The sequence below is a fragment of the Puma concolor genome, chromosome E4, assembly GCF_028749965.1.
Source record: "Puma concolor isolate L17-30 chromosome E4, mPumCon1.1.hap2, whole genome shotgun sequence".
Taxonomy (NCBI): Eukaryota; Metazoa; Chordata; class Mammalia; order Carnivora; family Felidae; genus Puma; species Puma concolor.
The window spans coordinates 22249336-22270724 of NC_141683.1; the positions used below are offsets into that span (position 1 = coordinate 22249336).

General features: G+C 38.7%; 1 long non-coding RNA gene across 8 annotated transcripts in view; it reads left to right on the top strand.

Moving 5' to 3' along the window:
* LOC147572493 (uncharacterized) overlaps positions 1-21389 on the top strand; it is a 378670-nt gene that overhangs the window by 149329 nt on the left and 207952 nt on the right. For all 8 annotated transcript variants that reach the window (XR_015246110.1, XR_015246105.1, XR_015246107.1 and 5 more), the window contains one exon: positions 4623-4750. This is a non-coding gene — a long non-coding RNA (uncharacterized LOC147572493). The remainder of the gene's footprint in view (positions 1-4622; positions 4751-21389) is intronic.

A 21389-nucleotide genomic window follows, 5' to 3' on the forward strand; every position in this document is an offset into this window, starting at 1 on the left:
CATAGCCCAAGTAGGAAACAATACAAATGTCCAACAACAGGTGAATGGATGAACTAGTTATGATCTATCCACGCCATGAAATACTACTCAGCACTAAAGAGAATGAACTACGAAACGTATAATACAGACGAATCTTGAAAACACTATGCTAAATGAAATAAGCCACTGTAAAGACTATATACTGTATGAGTCCATTTATAGGAAAATCTAGAAAAGGCAAAGTAGAGTGAGTGAAAGTAGATCTGTTGTTGGGAGCCAGGAACGGAGGGGGGAGACTGAATGCAGAAAAGGCACTTCTGGGGATAATAGAAATATTTTACGTATTGGTTGTGGTGGTTATATGCTTGCAAGCATTTGTCAAAATTCATCCAAGTGGAAACTTAAAATGGGCGAATTATATGTAAATTACTCTGCCATCAAACTGATTATGTTCAAATTAAGCCCTTAAAGATAATGGCAATTTTAAAACATGTCTCCAACATTGCTATACACTCCTCCTATCAAAAGGTGGAATCTGTATTCTTCCCCTTGAATCTGGGCTCTTACTGACTGGTACAGTATGACCTAAACCCTGGAGCTTGCATTTTTTCTCTTTTGAGATGCTAATGTTTTGGAACTCAGCCTCTGACCTAAGAGGAAGTACAAGTCACATGGAAAGGTCTCAGTCAACAGGTAGAACCAACTGTATGATAACATGAGTGAAGAGACTTTTGAGAGGACTCAAGTTCAAGGCATTGTCTGATTGGAATCATAGAAGAGGTCCTAGGTGAGAACTATCCCATGAGGTAAATCTCTAGAGTCACGAGAGACAAGAATGACAGTTGTTGCAATCCCTATCAAAATAACACCAGCATTTTTGGGGGCGCCTGGGTGGCGCAGTCGGTTAAGCGTCCGACTTCAGCCAGGTCACGATCTCGCGCTCCGTGAGTTCGAGCCCCGCGTCAGGCTCTGGGCTGATGGCTCAGAGCCTGGAGCCTGTTTCCGATTCTGTGTCTCCCTCTCTCTCTGCCCCTCCCCCGTTCATGCTCTGTCTCTCTCTGTCCCAAAAATAAATAAACGTTGAAAAAAAAAAATTAAAAAAAAAAATAACACCAGCATTTTTCACAGAGCTAGGACAATCAATCCTATAATTTGTGGATCCAGAAAAGACCTCGAATAGTCAAACCAATCTTGAAAAAGAAAACCAAAGCAGGAGTCATCACAGTCCTGAACTTCAAGCTGCTTGCAAAGCTATAGCAATCAAGACAGTATGGTACTGGCACAGGAATAGACCCATAGGTCGAAGGAAGAATAGAGGACCCAGAAATGGACCCACAAATGTATGGCCAACAAATCTTTGACAAAGCAGGAAAGAATATCCAATGGAATAAAGACAGCCTCTTTAGCAAATGGTGCTGGGAAAACTGTACAGCAACATGCAGAAAAATGAACCTGGACCACTTTTTTACACCATACACAAAAATAAGCTCAAAATGGATGAAAGACCTAAATGTAAGACAGGAAACCATCAAAATCCTTGAGGAGAAAGCAGGCAAAAACCTCTCTGACCTCGGCTGCAGCAACTTCTCACTCAACATGTCTCCAAAGGCAAGGGAAACAAAAGCAAAAATGAACTATTGGGACCTCATCAAAATAGAAAGCTTCTGTACAGCAAAGGAAACAATCAGCAAAACTAAAAGGCAAAGGGAGAAGATATTTGCAAATGGCATATCAGATAAAGGGCTAGTATCCAAAATCTATAAAGAACTTATCAAACTCAACACCCAAAAAACAAATAATCCAGTGAAGAAATGGGCAAAGGCCATGAATAGATACTTTTCCAAAGAAGGGATCCAGATGGCCAACAGGCACATGAAAAAATGCTCCACATCACTCATCAGCCGGGAAATACAAATCAAAACCACCATGAGATACCACCTCACACCTGTCAGAATGGCTAACATTAACAACTCAGACAACAACAGATAATTGATGAGGATGTGGAGAAAAAGGATCTCTTTTGTACTGCTGGTGGGAATACAAACTGGTATAGCCACTCTGGAAAACAGTATGGAGATTCCTCAAAAATTAAAATTGGAACTGCCCTATGACCCAGAAATTGCATTACTAGGTATCTATCCAAGGGATACAGGTGTCCTGTTTTGAAGGGGCACATGCACCCCAATGTTTATAGCAATGCTATCAACAATAGCCAAAGTATGGAAAAGAGCCCAAATGTCCATCGATGGATGAATGGATAAAGAAGGTGTGTGTGTATGTGTGTGTGTGTGCGTGTGCGCATATATATACACACACGTGCTTGCACGCACACACACATGTTGGCCTGGTGTATACACACACACACACACACACACACACACACACACACACACACACTGGAATATTACTTGGCAATCAAAAAGAATGAAATCTTGCCATTTGCAATTATATGGATGGAACTACAGGGAATTATGCTAAGTGAAATTAGAGAAAGACAAATATATGACTCCACTCCTATGAAGACTTTAAGATATGAAACCAATGAACTTAAGGGAAACAAATAATATAAAAACAGGGAGGGGGACAAAACAAAAGAGACTCTTAAAAATATAGAGAACATACAGAGGGTTGCTGGAGGGGTAGTGGGAGGGGAAGGATGGGCTAAATGGGTAAGAGGCTTTAAGGAATCTACCCCTGAAATTGTTGCACGATATGCTAACTAACTTGCATGTAAATTAAAAAATAAACTGAAAAAAATTAAAGAATGACATTTGTTTTAAGAAGCTATGTTTTGGGGTCATATATTATGCAGCATCAAGTAACTAGAACAGAAAATCTGCAAGAAAACAGGATATTAACATTTATAAATGGGAGAAGTTTTTCTGTGCATGGTACAAAATGTATAAGCTGTCAGAAAAATAAATACATTAATAAAAACTAAATTATTCTACAGTAAAGAAAGTATCAAAATTAAAGGACAAAGTGGGAAAATGTTTGTCACACATACAGTGTAGTGGTACTTGTTTTACTGTATCGTGAATATTTACAGATCAAGAAAAACTAGCAACACTAGAAAACAGACATAGAACATAGGTGAAAAATGAAAAGATAAATCAAGCTTACAGCAAAGATGGTCATACTCACACTAGGAGAAATACAAGTCAGTGTTGCAGCACAGTACCATTTTATGTGTAAAATTGGTGGAGATAACAAAGATTATCCAAATTATTAGGGTACTTAAATAAGTTCTTCAGTGTATTTCTGATGAGTGTGTAAATCAGCTCAACCTCTTTGGAGGGCAATTTAATCCTATCATAATTTAAAATGCAGAGTCATTTTGTGTTAGGTAAATAATAGTGGTTTCACTAAATAAATCTTTATTTTTAATTGGTGTCAGGATTTGCTCGGAGATTTTGTGCCAGGTAGTGTCAGTCCTTCAGGGATCTAGGCTCCCTCCATGTAGATTCTTTGTAGTATTGTGGGACTTGAAGGCTTTCACTGGATTGTCTGAACCTGGCTGCTAGAAGATGGACTTGAGAGAGAGAGAGTGTGTGTGTGTGTGTGTGTGTGTGTGTGTGTGTGTGTGTGTGTGTGAAGGACTGTGGAGGAGAGTTTGTCTAGGCCTGGCAATGGCATATGTTTGTGTGTGTGAGTGTATGTATGTGTGCGTGCTTATATTGGTTAAATGGTCTTGGTATGATACTGGTAGTTAGGGTGGTATAGAAAGATTCACTGAAAATGATCAATTAAACTTGGGAAGTGAACTTATTTTCGTTACAACATTACACAAAGCTTTTTATTTTTTTCAGCCAACTCTGTCAGACCTTCTCTCTGGATTCCTTCTACATTATCAAGGCAATTTTTAAAAGGTGTCCTTAGTGTCAGAAATCTGCTTCAACTATTTCTGTAATTTGGAAGCTGTGCATTTTTAAATAAAAAAGGAACAGTAAGATATTACTTTCATTTGTGTTAGAAGAAATGAGAAGGAAAAAAATCACAAATAATTTAAGAATATGTATTAATATTTCAGGCCAACATCTTTTATGGAATAGAAACTACTTGTACATTTCTGGTACTTCATGTTTCTCAATATGCATGGAAAAGATACATTGAGATGTATTTGCATAATTGATTTTTTGATCATTGTTAGTAAAACATATTTTGATATCCGTCTTCTAAAAATCCTCTTTTATAATAAGAGACTCAATAGGCATACATTGAGTTTTTTGTATTTATTTGAATCAAAAGCTAAAATTGGTAGCATGACAGGTTTGAAAAAATTACATCTTCCCAATTATATTAAAAAAGGCAATCAGGAAAAGTAGATCTGAAGCATCCTTAGTCAAACATAATTAGGTGCAGTGGTGTAAAATACTTCTTGCTGTTCTCTTTCGTAATACCTGTGTTCTAGTTAAACAGACTTTCACCTAGCTCCACACTGCCACATATGCTCATCTTTGTGACTCTGAATTTGAATGTTCTTCCTCACATTTTGTACCAGAAAAATAGAACTTACAACCCAGTGGTCAACTGTTAAACTAAATAGAAGAGGATTTTACTAATAACATCTTATAAAATGTCAAAACATATACTATTATTTTTCTCTTGCTCATACAGAACTTCTGTTTGTCATTTTCCTTTAGATCTTGTGGCTCCTTCCCTCATAGTTCCACCCTGACCCCATGGAATGCTGGATTATTCTCTTCACCCTCTTGGTCTGCCATTGGCATCCCAGATTGTCTTCAGTCAGATCACATGGGTTATAATTAAGGTATGCAACTTGACAAAAAAATTTTCTTTTACCTTTGAAATATTAATGATAAACCAGCTCTACACATTACATAAAACCAGAAAATAGCGATTCCTAATTAAGATAGTTAATAATTATGCAGTCTTCTGTACCAGGATAAGAGTGTAGTGAGTTGTCACGTACCAAGGGGAGAATCAGAATTGAGGAAATCGAGAAATTAAGGTAAGAAATCATAAATAGAAAAGATTGTAAGGATGGGCAGAGCAAGGTGTAAACTTTAGTCTGTTCATAAGGTTAGCACAACTGAGAAGCCAGCAGAGTAATAGGACCATGAAGGGTGATGATATAATTTTTTGCCAAACCAGGACGTTATTGAGTGAAAGGGGATGCTGTTGATAAGCGTGCCACAATTATAGGCCTAAATTAAGACATTCTGAGGCAAACCAGCTCCCGATGAACATATGGTCACCATAAATTAGGTTGATGCTGAAAAAACTAGACAACAGCAAGAATCCATTTTACCTTAAGCCTAAGATCATGGGAAATATTTCAGAGCAAAGTGGGGAAGAGAAACAAGAAAGCAAGTGTAGCCAGTTTTAAGCATTATTAGGGCAGTGTCATGTGTACCCAGAGTTCCGTCTCTCAGAAGAACTTCGTGAAATGGAACACAACATATATCTCAGAAATAATCTACCTATTAGATGAAGGAATTGGATATTTACACACTGATTCTTGAGTCTCTGAGGACAGCTCCTGGTAGTCAATTCTTCCAGGTCATGGAGGTTCTGAGAAATAAAAAGCCTGCAGGCACAGACAAGCCAGATGTCTAGGAGAGGATTATGGGTGCAAGGGTCCCACGTCAGCTACATATTTTATGCTCTAAAATTAAGTGCCCATGGTGGCTAGTTTCAGTTTGGGAAAAATAACATACTCTAGATAAAATGGTAACTTTTTTTTTTTTTTTTGGTTTATTTTGAGAGAGAGTATGAGTGGGGGAGAGAGAGAAAAAGAGGGAGAAAGAATCTCAAGCAGGTTCCACACTGTTAGCACACAGCCCACCATGGAGCTCATACTTTAGAACCATGAAATCATGACCTGAGCCTAAACAAAGAGTCGGACACTTAACCAACTGAACCACTGGGTGCCCTTGAAATGATAGTTTCTAATCATTTCTGATTGATCTGTATCTGTGGGAGGAAATTGTGTTAAATGGTGCTTGTTCTGTAGTATTACTCCAGAAATCAGTCCCCGTTTGAGGAGAGCTTCAAGTGGACTGGTAAACATTTGAAAATATTGCAAAGGAGTTTTAAATTGACATCTCCTAATTTCATCACTAAATGTCAGGCAGTTTTCTCAGGTGATTCTTTAGAGTTTTGAAAGCAGTTGTACACTATTTTTAGTTAGAATCAATGGTTAGGGATTGTATTGGAAGAAAACATGCCAACTGTCTTAAAATTCTCAGACTTTGAAGGTACCACATGAGAGGTGGTTTGGGAAACTATTCTAGAGCATATCCAAACTGATAATTTAATTCTGAGGCTACTGTGATGATGATATGTATATGCATATATACATGTTCAAACCCATCAACTTGTATCCATTAAATACTTGCAGTTTTTTATATAGGCATACTTTGGAGATCTTGCAGGTTCAAGACTACCACAGTAAAGCGAATATTGCAGTAAAGCAAGTCAAATGAATTTTTTGGTTTCTTAGTGCATATAGGTTACATTTATACTATACTGTAATCAATATTGTGTGCAACAGCATTATGTCTAAAAAAATGTACATATCTTAATTAAAAAGTTCTTCATTGCTAAAAGATCCTAAACATATTTGAGCTTTCAGTGAGTTGTTGTCTTTTTGCTTGTGGGAGGGTCTTGCCCCAATGTTGATGACTGCTGACTTAGTGTGGTGGGTGGTTGCTAAAGGTTGGAGTAGCCATGACAATTTTTTAAAATATGAAAAAAGAAGTTTGCCATGTCAATTGACTCTTGGTTTCATGAGTAATTTCTCAGCAGTGATGATGTTTGATAACACTTTACCTCCAGTAGAACTTCTTTGGATACTGGAATCATCCTACAACCTGCTGTGCTTTAGCAACTAAATTTATATAGTCTTCTAAATCCTTTGTTGTCATTTCAAGAATCTTCGCATCATCTTCACCAGAAGTAGAGTCCGTCTTAAGAAACCACTCTCTTTGCCCATGTGTTAGAAGCAACTCCACCTCCATGAAAGTTGACTATGAGATTGCAGGAGTTCAGTGTCCTCTTCAGGCTTCACTTTGGGTTCTAGTTCTCTTGCCATTTCTACCACACCTGCACTTATTTCTCCACTGATGTCTTGAACCCCTCCAAGTCATTCATGAATGTTAGAATCCACTTTTCCCAAACTCCTGTTAATGTTATTTTGGCCTCTTCCTGTAAATCATGACTGTTCTTTTTTTTTTTTTTTTTTTAACGTTTATTTATTTTTGAGACAGAGAGAAACGGAGCGTGAACAGGGGAGGGGCAGAGAGAGAGGGAGACACAGAATCTGAAACAGGTTCCAGGCTCTGAGCTGTCAGGACAGAGCCCGACGCGGGGCTTGAACTCACAGACTGCGAGATCATGACCTGAGCTGAAGTTGGCCGCCCAACCAACTGAGCCACCCAGGCGCCCCGAATCATGACTGTTCTTAATGACATCTAGAATGGTGAATCCTTTCCAGAAGGTTTCAATTTACTTTGCTTAGATCCATCAGAGGAATCACTATATATGGCAGCTGTCACCTTACAAAGTGTATTTCTTAAATAATATTTGTAAGTTGAAATTTCTCCTTGATCCATGGGCTGCAGAATGGATGTTGTATCAGCAGGCATGAAAACAATATTAATCTTGTCCATCTCTATTAGAGAACTCTTGGGTAACCAGGTATGTTGTTAACAAGAAGTAATATTCTGATAGGAATCTTTTTTTTTCCTGAGTAGTAGGTCTCAACAATGGGCGTAAAATATTCAGTAAACTGTGTTGTAAACAGTTGTGCAATCACCTAGGTTCTGTTTTTCTATGTAAAGAGCACAGGCAGAGTAAATTCGGCATAATTCTGAAGGGTCCTAGAATGTTTAGAATGGTAAATGAGTAGTGCTTCAAGTTAAGGTCACCAGCTGCATTAGCCATTAACGAGAGAGCCAGCCTGTCTTTTGAAACTATGAGGCCAGGCATTGACTTCTCTTCTCCAGCTAGAAAAGTCCTAGATGGCATCTTCTTCTAATGGAAGACAGCTTGGTCTACATTGATAATCTGTTCTTCAGTGTAACCACCTACCTTAATTAGCTAGATCTTCTTGATAACTTGTTCTAGCTTCTATGTTAGCACTTCCTGCTCTGCCTTGCACTTTTATGTGATAGAGGTGGCTGCTTCAATCTAATGACCCAACCCCTGCTAGCTTCAAACTTTTTTTGCAGCTTCCTCATCTCAGCCTTTATAGAATTAAAGGGAGTTAGTAGTTTGCTCTGGATTAGGCTTTGGCTTAAGGGAATGTTGTGGCTGGCTTGATCTTCTTTCCAGACCTTGAAAACTTTTTGCATATCAGCAGTAGGTGTTTCACTTTCTTATTTGTGTGTTCAATGGAGTAGCACTTCTAATTTTCTTCAAGAACTTTTCCTTTGTGTTCACAACTTGGTTAACTGTTTGGCACAAGAGGCTGAGCTTTCAGCCTACCTGGGCTTTTGACATGCCTTCCTCACTAAGCTTTATCATTTCTAGCTTTTAATTTAATATGTGAGACCAGTGACTCTTCCTTCCACTTGAACACTTAGAGGTTATTATGGGTAATTAATTGGCCTTATTTCAATATTGTTGTATGTTAGGGAGTACAGACAGCTGAAGGAGAGGGAGAGACACTGTGGAAAGGCCTGTCCGTGGAGCAATTAGAACACATACAACATGCATCAGTTAAGTTAGCTGTCTCACGTGGGTGTGGTTTGTGGCTCCTCACAACGATTAAAGTAGTAACACAAAGATGACTGATCACAGATCACCATAACAAACCTAATAATAATGAAATTGTGAGGGGCGCCTGGGTGGCGCAGTCAGTTAAGCGTCCGACTTCAGCCAGGTCACGATCTCGCGGTCCGTGAGTTCGAGCCCCGCGTCGGGCTCTGGGCTGATGGCTCAGAGCCTGGAGCCTGTTTCCGATTCTGTGTCTCCCTCTCTCTCTGCCCCTCCCCCGTTCATGCTCTGTCTCTCTCTGTCCCAAAAATAAATAAAAAAACGTTTGGAAAAAAAAAAAAATTAAAAAAAAAAAAATAATGAAATTGTGAAATGCTGAGAGACTGACCAAAATGTGACAGAGAGACACCAAGCGAGCAAGTGCCTTTGCAAAATGGTGCTGATGGACTTGCTCAACACAGGGTTGCCACAAACCTTAGGTTTCCAAAAAACATGCAGATCTGTGAAGTGTGAAGCAAAGCACAATAAAATAAGGTATTCTTACCTATCAGTTACACCTCAATGACATAGTAAACAAATGGAAATAGTTTGGCAGTTGTATTTACTGTAGAAATAGATTTTGAGCAGAATTTTTTAGATGGCCATCTCTAGTATGATATTTAATGTTAAAATTTTCTAGACTATTTTTCTAGTAAAATTACTAAATTAAAATATTCCATTGAGTACAATAAGTAAGGCGAGAAATTTTGTTCTTCGGCTATTTTTTTAAGCTTTTATATTTGGAAAGAGAGAGAATCCCAAGCAGGCTCTGTGCTGTCACTGTGGAGCCTGACACGGGGCTCGAGGTCACAAACCATGAGATCATGACCAGAGCCGAAATTAAGATTCATGCCCCTGGTTTTCTTTTTTTAAAACCTATATCTTTAGTGCCAGGACAGTGGCTTGGGCCTTAGGATGAAGGACAGCTTTGGTCAGGGGGGCCTGGGGTCAGGGACCTACCCTGGTACAGTGAGAATATGAATTAGGGGAAGACCTTGTTGCTGGAACAGAGAATCCAGACTTGCAAATAGAGCCTGATATTTAAAGAATATGGAGAAGGTTATATGGAAAATGTAACTGTACAGATAAAAGTCAGTACCAGACACCTGCGGCGAAGGTAGAATATCTAACATGTGGAGAACCAGATCTGTTGTTCACAGTTGGTATGACTCTAAGCCTTAGCTAGAATTCACTTTGTCTCTTGGACAGGGCATAGAGTTGAGAATAAATGATAAGAGCAACTCAAAGTCTAGTTGTGAAGAAAGCGATTCTTTGGAGCTAGGAAGAAGATAGCATCCCAGGGAGCCATTCCTGGAAACTGATTTTGGGCTCAGTAATTTGGCAGAGACCTAATGGCCAGGATTGGGACGCTTGGAAATGTCAGGAAAGAGCAGCAAGATGAGTTGATGTCGAGTCATCTGAGACCTCTTAGTACCTGGAGCCTGAGGGTAGAGCTAAGTCTGCCTCTGTGCATTAAATGTTCCAGCTGAGTCTAGAAGAGAAATACAACAGCAGGGGACGAGACACATCAGTATAGTTTTAGAATAATGGCTTAAAACAGTGTTTCCCAAGGATGTTTCATGGATCACTATTTTTAAGACATTGTTTCTGCAGTGAGAGCTTCATTCCTGCAAGTGCTACTAGTCTTTTCCCCTTCATGAAGAAACACACTACACATTCACATGTTAAAAACTGAGAATTCCAGTAGTAAAGAAAGGTTTTTTTTCCATCCAACACCCATTGCATGGAGCCAGACTGCTGTGTAATAAGTGTTGAGAGTGGCTGGATTAGATAACTCTCAGCAGCAGTAGTCACTGAAGGCTAGAAGTAACTTTGTAAAACTTTGTGAAAGGGGTAGAAACACTCCATCAATTGCATCTTGAAGAAACTGCGATTTGGGAAGAGTCTACTGAGGAAAACAGAATTTGGTTCAAAATAGCTTTTGACTGTATTGTTAAGAAAAGACAGAGGCTGTCAAGACAAAAAGGGCCTAGGGCATCCTTGCTTTATTCTTTTGTTAAGAGAAGTCAGGAAACAGAAGATACCAGGTTGATTGCATTGGTGTGGCTGTAACTAGGAGATGAATAGGAGTGGAAGAAGGCATATGTGTGAGGTGCTTCTGTTTCAACATTTACAGTCATAAGCCTGAACACCTGAAGGAAACAGTAACCAAAACGGAGCCTGTGTTGCAGGTGACGATGGGGACAGTTGGAGGCTCAGATCGGAGGAGATGCTCTGTTAGTGGCATTTATAAGACAGTAATAATGCCTTTAAAATTGGATATCACAGGGGCACCTGGGTGGCTCAGTAGGTTAACCATTGGACTTCGGCTCAGGTCACGATCCTGCAGTCCGTGGGTTCAAGCCCTGCTTCTGAGCTGTCAGCTCAGAGCCTGGAACCTGCTTCAGGTTGTGTCTCCCTCTCTCCGTCCCTCCCCCACTTGTGCTGTTTCTCTCTCTCTCTCTTTCAAAACTAAACAAACACTAAAAAAATTGGATATTACATATTGAACTAATAGGTCTCTAGCAAGAGCCTAATGTTAAATTTATAGGCTGTTGCTATTAAAATATTGTGATCAATGTTTTCCAGAAACATACAACTGAAAGAATTGTTTCTGATTCATGGGATCATTGGTGTACCATGTGAGACATAAACTGTGTTCATTTTGACTGAAGGTTCATTCTGCTTCAATTTATCTGACTTTCATCAAAAATAAGATAGACACCTTCAAATTTTTATAGTTGATCAAGAAACCACCACAGATGTATACTTTCTATATTAGGAAGATACTTATATTTGTGACATCTCCGTCTTTGTATATTTATTTGCAAACTGAATGATGATAAAATTTAGAAGAAGACTGTTTGTACTTATATTCCATAATGATTTTGCCTTATTTATGTAAATATTGTCAGTACATTAATACAGTATTTATATCTTTGCCTGATTTTCATAAAGGCGTTTGTGAGTATACATGTGGAACATGTGTGTGTGTGGAATATGTGTGTTATATGCTGTGTGTATCAATCAGAGGTTAAGGTGTGTATGTATGTATTTTACCAGGGAATTTATAGATTTTTATAATGTTAAACTAGAAAAGAAGCATCTGATTCACCCAATTGGAGGCTCTTCTTCTTTTTTTTTCCCCCAATGAGGAGCACTACATTGGCACACATATTTAAAATTAGATTAACCATTAAATGAACTCAGAAGCTGCTCCTTTATGCAGTATTGTTTCGGAAATCTTAATGGGAGAAAATAGTTGACTTTTGTGCTAGTTTCTGAGCTGTAATTTAAGGAAACTATTCCATAACTCAGAAGTCATCTTTGCTTTAAATATACTTTCAAAATGTATTAAAATGAGTATCTCAAAATCTTAGGACTAAATGCTTCCAAGGTTTTCAGCATTCATAATGTCTTTTATATGCTTCCATTCTTTATGTCCTTCCATTTTTCATTGTAAATAGACAAACTAGACCATGCTACTACTGTAGAATAAGATGAAGGGATCTTGGAACCATAAAATATCTTTACGAATTTTAAAGCTTTCACCAAATGTTAATTAACTGAACCTCCGACCAGCCCTGTGAGTAGTCACAGTAAGTATATCATAATACCCATTTTATGGGGAGTGAAATTGAATGAACAATTGGAAGAAAACAGATCTAGTACGTGGCTTCTTTGGCTGTGTGTATTTTCACAAATACAAGGAATACAACTGTACTTATGTACTGCACTGAATTCCAAGTTTGTACCTTTTGCATAAATTAAAATGCTTTTATAACTTATGTTCAAAAATTTACATTTTATTAAATTTTGGTGGAGCTCATATTCATAAAACAATAAGCGTTATAATGTAGAAATTATAAAGCAACAGTCAGTTTCTGCTTTCAGAGAGTTTAGTCTGAGGGCACAGGATGAAGGTAGTTTTGACTAACATTGAGAAGATGCAACAAGTAAAACACAGGGCAGAAGATGGATTGCAGTGAGGTAGGAAATGTATTCACCAGGCGGTCAGAATAGCAGATAAAATAAATAGATGTCCTGTGAACGACACAGGTTTGAACTGTATGGGTTCACTTATACATAGACTTTTTTTTTCTAAATATAATACAGGACTATAAATGTATTTTCTCTTAGGATTTTCTTAACATTGCCTTTGCTCTACCTTACTTTATTCTAAGAATACCATATATAATACATACATCACACAAAGTATGTTAATACTGTTAGCAGTATGTGTTATAGTCAACGGTAGACTATTAGAAAAAGATTTTGGGGAGTCAGAAGTTGTACATGAATTTTATTTTCAACGTTTATTTATTTTTGGGACAGAGAGAGACAGAGCATGAACGGGGAAGGGGCAGAGAGAGAGGGAGACACAGAATCGGAAACAGGCTCCAGGCTCTGAGCCATCAGCCCAGAGCCTGACGCGGGGCTTGAACTCACGGACCGCGAGATTGTGACCTGGCTGAAGTCAGACGCTTAACCGACTGCGCCACCCAGGCGCCCCCAGAAGTCGTACATGAATTTTAAACTGCACATGGGGAGAGGTTGGCATCCCTAACCCCCTTGTTCAAAGGTCAAGTGTACTTCTTAGGAAATTGGGCAGACGGGAGGTTTGGATGTTAGATGTGGCAGTCTTTGAAGGTGGTTAGATGTGAGTAGCAAAGTGTTAGGAAAGAGGAAATCAGAGTCAGGGGATATAACAAGGTTGGTTTAAAGGAAAAAGAGCTAGATGGAGAGCAAAAGGTGCTCCTGATGAGGGAGGAGAAGGAGGGGGAAGAGAGTCAAAGGTTAAGGAAGAAGCAAGAGTGGGGTGGGGTAGGGAGAGAGATACCTACTATCATGTGGTTTAAATTTTTGGAGAGAGGGTTTTATTTTATTTAATTTTTTTTTTTTTTAATTTGGAGAGAGGATTTTAGAATTTTTTCATTTGTGTTGTGTTATATAATTTCCTCCTCATTCCTGCTTCAAGAAAGATCACTTCCCTCACCTTTGTTGTTGGGTTAGAGGGGGGTCTGTTGATGTTTTTGATGGCTCTGACACCGTTCCTGCTGAGACGGGCTTTTCGTGAGTTCAATTGTGAACACTTTATGAATGTGTTAACTAAGAAAGCCCAGGAAGCTTGCTTGTGAAGTTTCAGGCTGGAAATTAGATTTTTCTCAAGCCTCTAAAGTCTCCCCAAATTTTAAACAATGCAAGACTTCTGAAATGGGCGGGGAAGAGGCTGAAAGTCATACTTCAGTAGTTGAGGTTTTTTTTATTACCCTGGGAAGGGGATTACAGCTGTTCAAGTCAATTAAGCAAACATTAGAACACCTGATGGAAGTCTCCGTAGGAAATGAGACAGACTTGTGGAAAGTATAATATAGGCAGAATAGGACCGGGGAGGAGAGTTCTAGTTAGAATACCTCCCTGAAATGTAATGGAGGAAGGAAGTCTCAGAGTTGGAAAAATTCCAGAAATTTAGTGAGAGTCTCCAGTGTGTCCCATCACTGTGATTTTATGCCCACAAAGACATAGAGAGCTATCATTATGTGCCAGAATGCCTGCGTATAAAACAACATAGTTATTGAGAATTGGGTGAGGGATAAGCATGGAATTGAAAATGCAGACGTGATTACAGTGTGACGGGGTCATTAATAGAGGGCAAGATAGTCATGTTTCTTTTCCCTACTTTAGGATTCCAGGGACTCAGCTTTGAGCTTGGGTTGTGTCAGTGGCTATTGATTGGATGTAGGAAAGGAGATGGAGGAAGAGAGAGAGAACCCAAAGGTAACTCTGATATTTTTTTGAGCATTACAAATAAGGATAATAGTGTCACCATTTAGAAAACATGGAAGAGAGGTATAGGAACAGTTTTGCTGAGGAATTGTGATTTTGATATTGAACAGATTGCTTTTGAAATTCTGGTTGGCCTTCAAAGAAGAACTTTCTAGCAAGTAGAATTTGGAAATCACTAAAATGGTTCAACCTAGAAACCTTGTAAGTGAGATACTTGGAGCTAGCTATCAGATAAAATCAATAGGGAAGGGACTGAAAGATCCAAATGGAGCAGACCTATCACAAGAATCTTGGGAGGAGCTGCCTCATGGCCAGGCCGAGAAAGAGCTGCCACTGAGAAGAGTTGTTTAGAGGTAAGAGGAAAGTCAGGTGAGGTCAGTGGCCAATAAAGAAAATAAATATTGAGGAATGTGAGACAGGTAGATGTAACACCTACCCTCTCTCCAAGCGAAGTAACTCAAAGGAAGTCTATTTTGTTCCTGTACTCAGCTTGAAGTCAAGAATCTTTTGGAGATAGGGTCTGCTCCTTCAGGTCAAGATGTTACTCCTTGTAGTCTAGCCACCCGCGAACTCATAACCAAGTTGTCTCATTTCCTCACCCTCATCCAGTGGTGGAGCAGGGACAGGATAACCATATTGAAAACTCCCATTTGAGGAAAACAATGAGAGATATATAGCATTCATTTGTCCATTGCGATGATGAAATTCTGCCAGGCAGGCATCATGAAGTTCCTCTCCCTGGCTGAGGTAAAGAATCCAATTAGATCATGATTCTTCTTTTTGGAGTTGGAAAGTTTAGGGAGGAGGAAGTAAAATAGTCATTATTCACAGGAGAGACAGTTGTGTGTGTAGAAAGTTTGAAAGAATCTGCAAAGTGGTATAATTAACAGATGGATTTAGCAAAATTGTTAGAAATGAGATTATACATAAAAGTATATTTCTGTATACCAGCAAAAAACCAATTACAGCTGGAAAGATTTTTAAAAAAAAATTGCATTCAATAACATAACTCAAATACTTAGACCTAAAACTAATGAAAACACAACATTCATGAGTGAAATTAAAGACTTAAGCAAATGGAGGGAAATACTATGTTTATAGATTAGAAGACTATTGTGAATTTGTCAATCCTTCAGAAATTGATGTATAGATTTAATGCAATTATAAAAATCCCTTCAGGAGGTGTGTGTGTGTGTGTGTGTGTGTGTGTGTGTGTGTGTGTGTGTGTAAACACTGGCAAGCTTATTCTATAATTTTATGAAAATTCAAAGTACAGGAATAGACAAGTATTTAAAAGAAGAATAAAGTTAAATCAAGTCATTACAAAATCTTTTGTAATCAGGATAATACAATTTTATAAAGATATATAAACCAACGGAACAGAATAGAAAGCCTAAAAGATAACCATGTACATGGACTTGATTTAGGAAAAAAGCAGCACTGATGTGTGGTAAAAGAAAGAATGATCTTTTCAATGAATGGTGCTAGATGTAATTATCCATATGAAACAACATTGTGAGGTATATTAACATGGTCATGTCTTGTAATAGTTGTTTGTACTCTGTACTGTTGAAGATGTCACCATACGAATAGATCTGAAGTGATTTATCCATTTCACTCTTAACGGGCATTTGGGTCATTTTCAGTTTAAACAGTGCTACTATAAACACAATCCTACTTATCAGGAGTATACACTTGTGAAGAAAACTGGCTCATACAGCATGCAAATATTGGGCTGTGAGAGGATGCAAGTTTTCTAACGTGATCATGGCAATTTACAAAAGCACAGGAGTATTTGTCCACATCTTCGCTAACACTTGATGTGTTATTTTTTTTTTTGTTGAACGTGTAGTACTATAACATTGTAGTTTTAATCTGTGTTTTCCTGAAGACTAAGGAAGTAGTGTGCCTTGTCATATGTTTATTGACTGTGTGGTTATCCTCTTTTGTAAAGTGCTTAAAGATTTTTCCCCATGTTTCTCTTGAGTTTACATTTTCTTAGTGATTTCTGGGAGAATTTTATATATTCTGGATAAGAATTCTTTGTCTGTTATATGTATTACAAATATCTCCTCCTACTTTTCTCCCCACTCCCTTAAAAGTGTCCTTTGCTAACAAGAAATTTTTAAAATTTTAACATAGTCCAATTTTTTAACTTTTACTTTATAGGTTGTTGGGGTGTTTTTTGCTTTCTATTTAAGAAATCTTTTCCAATGAAAAAGTCATAAAGATAACCTGATGTCCTCCTTTTATTATACATTTCACCTATAGATCTACAGTCTGTAACTGGTTTTCATGGTTGTGTGTACCTCACAATGTAATATTGAGGGAAATAAGCCAAGTACAAAAAAGTAAATGTTACATACCTTTGAATTAAAAACAAAAATAGGCCAAGTTGATAGTGTTAGGTTTGGGATACTGGTTACTCTTGAGAGAAAGAGGGACTGAGCAGGAGGCACCTGGAAGACTCAATTGGTTAAACATCCTACTCTTTTTTTTTTTTTTTAATTTTTTTTTTTTCAACGTTTATTTATTTTTTTGGGACAGAGAGAGACAGAGCATGAACGGGGGAGGGGCAGAGAGAGAGGGAGACACAGAATCGGAAACAGGCTCCAGGCTCTGAGCCATCAGCCCAGCGCCTGACGCGGGGCTCGAACTCACGGACCACGAGATCGTGACCTGGCTGAAGTCGGACGCTTAACCGACCGTGCCACCCAGGCGCCCCTGAGCATCCTACTCTTGATTTTGGCTCAGGTCATGATCCCACGGTTTGTGGAATTGAGCCCCTGTTGGGCTTTCCGCTGACAACATGGAGCCTGCTTGGGATACATTCATCCTTCCTCCCTCCCTCTGTCTCTCTGTCTGTCTGTCTCTCTCTCTCTCTCAAAATATTAAAAGAGGGACTAAGCAGGAATACAGAAGAGAAGCTGGAGGGATTGAGGTTGCAAGGTCTGGTTCTGCTGGATTGCTTGGGATACTAGTTACTGTTGATCTGTGTTCTGATTACTTACTTGGGTTTGATTTGTGAAAATCCATTGATCTCTATACTTATAGGTAACTTTATGTTTTCTTCAAAAAAGTTATTATGTGATTTCCCACAAGTTAAATGTAGCAGATGGAGAAAAGTTCACATAGGAAAACAAAAATAGCCTGATTAGCTTTTTAAAATACTAGTAGGAAACATGAATTCATATCCATGCATTCACTGCATACTAAAATTGAACAAATGTGATTGTTTTCTCTCTGACTGTGGGGATGTTTAATAACATTTATATGTAAATAATTGGACACAAAAGTGGGAGGGGAGAGGGGAAGAAGATGTCTCTGCTATGGAAGGACACAGCACGAAGGTGGCCATCCACGAGTCAGGAAGAACACTTTTACCAGAACTGGACCATTACTGGCACCCTGATCTCAGACGTCTGGCCTCCTTCTTCTGTGAGAAATACATTTCTGTTGTTTAAACCACCCAGTCTATAGGATTGTGTTATGGCAGCCTGAACTGACTAGGACACATTTTTTTTATTTTTTTTTATTTTATTTTTGGGACAGAGAGAAACAGAGCATGAACGGGGGAAGGGCAGAGAGAGAGGGAGATACAGCATCGGAAACAGGCTCCAAGCTCCGAGCCATCAGCCCAGAGCCTGACGCGGGGCTCGAACTCACGGACCGCGAGATCGTGACCTGGCTGAAGTCGGACGCTTAACCGACTGTGCCACCCAGGCGCCCCACTAGGACACATTTTATTAAAAGATTTAATGGACACACTAGTTGGTGAATTGGTTAGATATGAGAGGTTAAAATGTGAATTAAAATTTCCTGTGGGCGGTGAGTGGAGTCAATTGAAAATTTGCCTCAAATTTAAAACCTGTAAGTGGCAGCGTTGATTCAATTCACTACCTCCTTGAGGACATAGTTGTGCCGCTCATTAGATGCTGCCAAGTTACCATAAAGCCATATTTACTGAGGTTACTTGTAATAATCCTGTGATATTATTGGTGTCTAATTTACTTATTCATCTTCAGGACCTATGGGATTCCTGGGTTTATGCCTAGGAACTCAGTCTGTGTAGGTCCTTGGCTGTCCTCAGTGTAGCAAAGGAGGTACTTGTGGCAATTCATTTGGAGGGGGTATCACTAAGTGCCCTAGGTGCTTGCATTCAGAATGCATCAGGATGGTTTGCCAACTTCCATCTATATCATTGTGTCTCCTTGAGGCCATTTGTGCTTTCCAAAGCCGTAGGAGACTTTGTGCACAAGGCTCCTTCCTCAGATCAGACAAAAATGGCTTGGCAAGTAATGAAAAGGATTAGCTTACTTCTTTAATAAAACTCTAGTGGTGGTGAACAAGTACTTTAACAGTGCTGTTCCTTAATAGTTACATTAGGTATTTCTCTCTTAAAAATGTTCAGAATCTTAACCATAAACTGTTCTCTAGAGATGCAAATTGTCTGGGGTGTTCAACTGCCAATTGGGTTTGAAGCTGTTTGCAGCTGCAAGGGAGCATTAAGACAGAATAAATCTGATCATCTCTGCTTCTACTGAGGATTGGCCAGGATGCTGTGGTACCAGCATGTCTTCTAGGGAGCAGATAACGCAGTGTAAGTCTAGAGATCTATTTTTGTCTGCTGACCTCCAGCGTTCTCAGCTCTCCTGTTACTTTACTAGAAGGGTTGGGAATCAGCCATCGTGACTTAACACCCAGGGACTGAGTCAAGCTTATTACTCTTTTATTAGGCTTTTCACTGAAGAGAGGAAGTAAAACATTTTCAGAAGAAAACATTATTTTGTTGGGATCCCATTAATATCTAATGATGATTGGACACTGTGTGCATCAGGCACTGTTTTAAATCATAGGTAAATTATCCTCTAAATCCTAAATGTTGGTTGGTATTATTTCATCTTCACAGACGAGAGGTTGAAATGGAGGGGTTAGGAGCTGGCTGTGTGGTATAGCTAGTAAGTGGCAGACGTGGGATTTCCATGTAGGAAATCTGTCTCCCCACATGATCCATGTCATGGGTGCTGCCTTTGGATGGTGCCATGGTCCTCTAATCCTCTATAACAGAGCTTTGATTTTTTTTCCCCCATGCATTTCCTCTTATACATTTTATTTTATTTTATTTTATTTTATTTTATTTTTTTATTTTATTTTTTTAATTTTTTTTTTCAACGTTTATTTATTTTTGGGACAGAGAGAGACAGAGCATGAATGGGGGAGAGGGCAGAGAGAGAGGGAGACACAGAATCGGAAACAGGCTCCAGGCTCTGACCCATCAGCCCAGCGCCTGACGCCTGACGCGGGGCTCGAACTCACGGACTGTGAGATCGTGACCTGGCTGAAGTCGGACGCTTAACCGACTGCGCCACCCAGGCGCCCCTCCTCTTATACATTTTAGAGGAAGCTTACTTTATCCCCACCCTTGAGAGTGGTGAGTACTTCTGGGCTCAAGCCAGTCATCATTGGCCCCATTTTCCTTGCTAGCAATGGTTTAAAGCACTGGTCAATAAAACAGGAGGGTTACCTTGCTCTAGAGTTCCTACAGAAGGGTTTTGCAGTGGTGAGAAGTGCCCATTCTTCTTTTGAATTTAATCGTGTCTGCATTTTTAGATTAAAATTACCATGGTATACTTGGTTTATTAGGGGAAGTTGCCTGAGGATCAAAGCTAACCCACTAAGCAAGGCAGAATGGGAATCTGAGTACCTGGTTGGATGACATCATTAAGCTACTGAATTAACCAGTCATGGAGTTACCCTGCTTCTGGTTTCTTTGTTGTTTGAAGTAATAAAATCCCTTTTTATTTAAATCACTTAGAGTTGTAGTTCATTTGTTAAGTAAAGCCTTCTGGTTCAGTATTCCAGTACTATTTTTTAAGGTGTCAGCTTGGAGCTCTGCTTCCCCATCTGTATCTCTTTACAAATTATGGATAAGATTAATAACATAGTAATAATAATGTTTATTGAACTCCTTTTAAGCACAGAACTCTGCTAACTGCTTTTCATGTTTCAATTTAATAGGCTTGCAAAAGCCTGGATATGTGTCTGGCATCTAGTTGATGGGGAATGTAGTTTTCTCTCCTTTCTTACCCACTCATTAATGCATTTGGTGCCATGGAGAGAAAAAACGTGTGAAATGCCCTTGTTTTTGAGAGTTAATGTAGGTAGAAGGGAGCTGGTTTGGGAGTCTATTTACAAGAAATCACATTATTTTTAGAAAAAATAATTAACTATAATATAACAAGCTAATTTGAGGAGGATTGGGAAATAAGGTTGGGAAATAGGGGACTCAATAATGGAAGGTCTTGAAAACTGGGCAGAGTAGGTAGGACGTGACACATTACAAACTAGGGTCTATTGGAAGTTTTTGACGCAGAATGGGAAATAATATGAAAAAGTAAGGAAGATAAGTCATTGTGAAGAGAAAGACTGAAGTTACATAAGTTGATCAGGAAGCTATTGCAATGAAATCTGGGTAGAAAGTGGTAAAGTCTGGATTATATTTCACTCAAGTCCCATTAATTCAGATCTCAGAAAGCCTCAATTTAAAAGATGAATTTTATATTTTAGTGCAAGGCCTATTGATGTTCACAATAATTAGCTGAGAGAATTCAGGATACTTGAATGATTTCTGGATCATAGGGATAGATGAATTAATGTTCAGTCCTGCTTTGAAATTATTAAAATTAAAAAAAGTCTCTCTCTCTCTCTCTCTCTCTCTCTCTCTCTCTATATATATATATATATATATATATATATATATAAATTAACCCATTTAGTCTTTATAACAGCTATTAACTAGATTATTAAAACAGGAGTGCTTTCTTCCCTATTGTGGACAAATGAGTAATTTCAGTATATTTAGAGATTAAGTGGTGTCTGTTTACTAATTTTAGAAAATCTAG